The sequence below is a fragment of the Anabrus simplex genome, chromosome 9 (genome assembly GCF_040414725.1).
Source record: "Anabrus simplex isolate iqAnaSimp1 chromosome 9, ASM4041472v1, whole genome shotgun sequence".
Lineage (NCBI taxonomy): Eukaryota > Metazoa > Arthropoda > Insecta > Orthoptera > Tettigoniidae > Anabrus > Anabrus simplex.
Genome location: NC_090273.1, coordinates 132,607,886 through 132,613,482, shown reverse-complemented (window position 1 = coordinate 132,613,482; position 5,597 = coordinate 132,607,886). Strand labels below are relative to the sequence as shown.

The 5,597-nt window shown below is 40.0% G+C and overlaps 1 pseudogene; it reads left to right on the top strand.

Annotated features, from left to right (window-relative positions):
• The first annotated feature begins 2,318 nt into the window (after positions 1 to 2,318).
• LOC136880911 (heat shock 70 kDa protein 4L pseudogene) lies at positions 2,319 to 4,712 on the top strand (annotated as a pseudogene).
• Positions 4,713 to 5,597: the final 885 nt, after the last annotated feature.

The following is a 5,597-nucleotide window of genomic DNA, read 5'->3' as shown; positions in this document are numbered from 1 at the left end:
TCTTAACCTTCGTTGTCCACCAACATATATAGGTCCCAGAATCTTCCTTAGGATCTTCCTTTCTTTCTTCTCCAGTTGTTCCAGCAATCCTCTCAGCAGCGTATAGTCCTTCTGGTTTGATCACCGTGTTATAGTGCCTTAGTTTTGTTTTCAGACTTAATGATTTCTTGCTGTACACGAGGGGCTGCCTGGCCGAGGCGGTAAAGGCGTGCTCGGTTCGCCCGGAAGGACGTGGGTTCGAATCCCCGTAAGGAAGTCGTAAAATTTAAGAGACGAGATTTCCACTTCCGGAGGTCCACATGGCCCTTAGGTTCACTCAGCCTACACCAAAAATAAGTACCTTCCACTCCTCCAAGGGCCTTCATGGCCTGTACGGAGGTGTCTTTGTCTTTGTTGTATACGTCTTTCGTCAACTGGTACGCTAATTCCATCTTTCTGATTCTTGCCTGTTCTAAGCCATTGGACTGGAACATCTCACCAAGATATTTGGAGCTTTGGAATTGTTCTATCTTCCCTCCTGTTGTGTTCATGATTTTTGGAGCTGATTTGATTGTTATAATTATTTTTGTTTTCAAAAGAGATCTGCAAGCCCGTCTTCATAGCAGTTTCACAAAGAATACTGATTCTTCTACTTGCTGATTCGACACTATTCGCAAAGGTAGCCAGATCATCTGTAAAGGCAAGGCAATTGGAGTTCACCCCTTTATTCCGTGCCCCCAAGCATGAATTGTTTTTTTCCCTCCTTCTAAGGCTCTTGTTGTCCTTCCCATTTTCTAATGACCTTCTCCAACACACAGTTGAAGAGCATTGGTAATAACCTATCCCCTTGCCTAACTCGTGTCTTTATTTTGTAAGCGTCTGAAATGTCTCCTCTGAACTTAACTCTGGAGATTGTGTTAGCTGGGGTCCGCTCGATGATTGCTCTGGTTTTGTTATCCAAGCCAAATTTCTTTAGGACTTGAATAAGAGTAATTCTATCAATCGAGCCATAGGCCTTCTTGAAATTATTATTATTATTATTATTATTATTATTATTATTATTATTATTATTATTATTATTGTTGTTGTTGTTGTTGTTGTTGTTGTTGTTGTTGTGTCCGCCTCTGTGGTGTAGTGTATAGAGTGAATAGCTGGCTGTCATCCCCGGAGGCGCGGATTCAGTTCCCGTCTCTGCCACGAAATCTGAGAAATGATACGAGAACTGGAACGGGGTCCACTGAGTCTCTGGAGGTCAATTGAGTAGTGGGGATTCGATTCCCACCTCAGTCATCCTTGAAGTGGTTTTCCGTGGTTTTACGCTTCTTCTCCAGGCAAATGCCGGAATGGTACCTAACTTAAGGCCTCGACTCCTTCCTTCCTTCTTCCTTGTCTCTCCATTCCAAACTTCATCCCCTACAAGGCCCCTGTTCAGCATAGCAGATGAGGCCGCCTAGGAGAGGTACTGGTCTTCCTCCCCAGTTTTATCCCAGGCCAAATATTTCATGCTTTAGGACGCTGTCCTTCAAGCGGTAGAGGCGGGATCCCACGCTGAGTCCAGGAGGGGGGGGGGCGTGCCTGGACGGTAAACTGGCGACATATAATAATAATAATAATAATAATAATAATAATAATAATAATAATAATAATAATAATAATAATAATAATCGTCTAATAATAATTGTCTACCACTGATCCACAGGGGAAGCCCCCGATGCTTTGATTTTTTAGGACTGGATGCAAACAAACTCTGAGCTGCATCAAGTGCGGTGCACGGATTTCACCATCTGATCCGTGGTAATTAAAGATTTTACGAACGAAGATCAGATTGTTTTTTCAAACTTTGTGGGACGATGTGTGGAATAGAGGATGGTTACCCAGTTGTACTTCCTCTTAAAACAATAATCATCAGCACCACCACGATGTGCGGAAAATACACGTAATTTATTACAAAGAGAGACATGATTCATTGACAAGGTTCTGCGCCATATATTAATGATGATAATAAGAGTTCTCTATTTTCTATTCTTAAGTTTATACATGGCCATGGGCTGCAATAAATATTTCACTCATTGAGGTCTGAGATATTGTAGTTGGTCTTGTTACAAATATTCTTTGTTCACATAGTTTCACATTATTGTCGTAGATGGCAGCTGATGCAATTCAAGAAATAATGCGCAGTTACTGGGCGAGTTGTTAATCTTTCATTGTATCTCTGGCGGACAGTTTTGGTACATATTCTTTGCCTATATTGTTGGTGAACTAGTCAATAGTTTATGTGCCTCAATATAAAATAGGTGTGTTCTTTAGTGAAATGTTATTATAGTCTATTATTTACGACTATGTCTGTGATTGGTATTGATTTCGGAAACGAGTCCTGTTATATTGCAGTGGCTAGAGCGGGTGGAATAGAAACGATAGCAAATGATTACAGTCTACGAGCTACACCATCATGCGTTGCATTCAGTGGGAAGACTCGACTTATCGGAGTAGCAGCCAAGAATCAGATGGTAACTAATCTTAGAAATACTATTTACGATTTCAAACGACTGCTTGCTAGAAATTATAATGATAGATTTATCCATTCATATCTCAAGGATCGAGCTTTTCGCATTGAGAAAATTGAAAACAAGAATACAATTGGAATTAGAGTGAACTACCTTGATGAGGAACATGTGTTTACACCATTACAGATTGTTGCAATGTTATTCACGAAACTCAAGGATACTGCAGAGACTGCTTTGAAGACAAAAGTGAATGACTGTGTTATTTCTGTACCATACTTTTTTACTGATATGGAACGCAAGGTTCTTCTTGATGCTGCCATAATAGCAGGGCTCAATGTCCTTCGTCTGATGAATGAAACGACTGCTGCTGCATTGGCGTATGGAATATACAAACAAGACTTACCTGCTCCTGAAGAAGAAGCCCGGAACGTTGTTTTTGTTGATTGTGGGCATTCAGCTCTTCAAGTAGCTGCATGCGCACTGCACATGGGGAAACTGAAAGTATTATCATGTGCGTCAGATCCTAACCTAGGAGGAAAAGATTTTGATACGGCTTTGGCTAATTATCTGTGCACAGTGATCAAGGGAATTTATCACCGGGATCCTAGAAACAATCTTAGGTCGTATCTACGCTTGCTGACTGAAGTAGAAAAACTGAAGAAACAAATGTCTGTCAATTCTACTTCGTTGCCGCTCAACATCGAATGCCTGATTGACGACGTAGATGTGCATGTTGATATGAAGAGGTGTGATATGGAGCAAGTGTGTTCTAATTTAATACAGAGAGCAGAGTGGACACTTCAACATTGCCTTGAAACGTCTGGATTATCACCGGAAGAAATTTATGCTGTGGAGATCATTGGAGGCTCTACAAGAATTCCAGCTCTTAAGAAACTGATCGAGAATGTATATGGTAAGCCACCAAGTGTAACCCTTAACCAAGACGAGGCTGTTGCTAGAGGTTGTGCTTTGCAGTGTGCAATGTTGTCTCCGCTGATCAGAATACGTGAGGTGTCTATCACGGACGTACAGAACTATGCGATCAACGTGATCTGGGAGGACAGTGCCGGATCAGGTGAGGTGGAAGTATTTCCTCCCAACCACCCTGTACCATTCTCTAAAATGCTCACCTTTTATCGTAAACAACCATTCGCAATAAGAGCTCATTATCCAGGATCTGTGCCTATTCCTGATCGTTCCATTGGACATGTCATTGTTAACGGAGTAAAACCAGCTCCTGATGGTGATAATCAGAAAGTTAAAGTCAAGGTCAGAATTAATTTAAACGGTATTTTAACAATAGGACCTGCGTCTTTATTTGAAAAGTCAGAGCAAGAAGATGAAGATCAAGCTCCAGAAAGAAAACCATCGGGGGGAACGGATGAAGCCATAGGTGGTGCCTCTTCCCAAAATAACGAAGAAGAGGAACCAAATAACATAGATGGAGGAGAAGACAAAGTTGAGGAAAAGAAAAAGAAACAATGTAAAATTATAGAACTACCAATAGATTATTACTGGAATGAATACACTGACAGACCGATTACTGAGTATGTAGAAATTGAAGGAAAAATGGCCGCTAATGATCGACAAGAAAAACTCCGAGCAGATGCCAGGAATGCCCTTGAAGAATATGTATACGACTTAAGAAGCAAACTTAGCACAGAAGATCAACTGGGACCTTTTGTAACAGCATCAGACAAAGAAATACTTTGTCGTCAGCTGGAAGATATGGAGGCATGGCTTTATGAAGAGGGAGAACAATGTGCTCGTCAAACGTATGCTGATAAGCTGAATTCCCTCAAGAATTTGGGGGATCCTATCGAGGCTCTTCGTGCGGAATACGAAGCTCGCAGCTCAGCAATGGAAGAATTCTACCATGCATTACAAAATGTTCAGAAGAGTGTGGACCTATGCCATAATGGGGAGTTCATTCTTAACGAAGAAGACCTTCAGAGAATTGAACAGCTGATCGACCAGCGCGCTAGTTGGTTAGACAAACAGAGGGCTATATTAGCAGGCACTCCACGCACTCAGACACCTCCAATTTCGGCTGCTCAAATCCGGCAGGAGAAGACCAGCTTCTTGGATACAGTCAATCCTATCCTGGCTAAAAAAAAACCTGGTAAGGTTGAGTGCACCCAGATAAATTCCGGTTGTGATACTAAGGATGGACATGGTGATCAAAGTAATACTTCACAAGGTTCGGAAGAGAAAGTAATGGAAGAGTGAATGACCAAAATATGTAAGTCGTATTTCATTATCCCTATACATTGCATTTTTTAAATTATTTAACAGTATTCTCATTTTGCTTCAGTGTTGTGTTTGTTTTTACAAGTATATTTATGGTACTGCATTAATTCTTGCGAGTGAATTTTATAGTGGATATCTGTTTTATATTATTTACTAAGTGTATGTACCGGTAATTTAAGTCTGTTTCTCTCATTTGGCACTAAGAAATGCTCGTAGATTGTTATATAAATCCTAACATTTACTGAGTACATAGAACGTTTATCGATATACAATCCTTCGTCAATTATTCAATTACCTTCTTGAAACTAGCTGTACCCGCTGCTCCTAACAATTGCAATGTGTTTTTAAAGAAAATATTTGACGATAAAACTCTTTATCAATGGAATGGACCATGTTTAGGTAATTAAATAAGTAAACCAGGTATTTATTACTTCTGCATTTTGTCTTTCGAGTGATCTAATAATGCATGTCTGTTTATGTTACTAACAGTAGTATTTTACGTAACGTAAGTCCATTTCTTTCATTTGGCTCACAGAGTATTGTTGAAGCATACGGTAACGTTCATACATATGCGATTGAATTTCCCTTTATATTATTAGCAGTATCCGCTGTTCGTTGTTCGTACAAACAACAGTGGGTTTTAAAGCATATACATTCATTCTTATAGCTTGTTATTGCTTAAGTGTTGTGTTCCAGACCTCATGGCTTCAATGTATGTTAGAGAGTCTATCTTAAAAAGAAAATTCCCATTGAGTGAAAATATTTTAGGATGTTTTGAGGGATCGTGAGATTATCAGGGTCTCTTCTGTACTAAGTTTTAATGTTTAAGTTTATATGGAAGAGTTAGTATAGATAGACAGACCT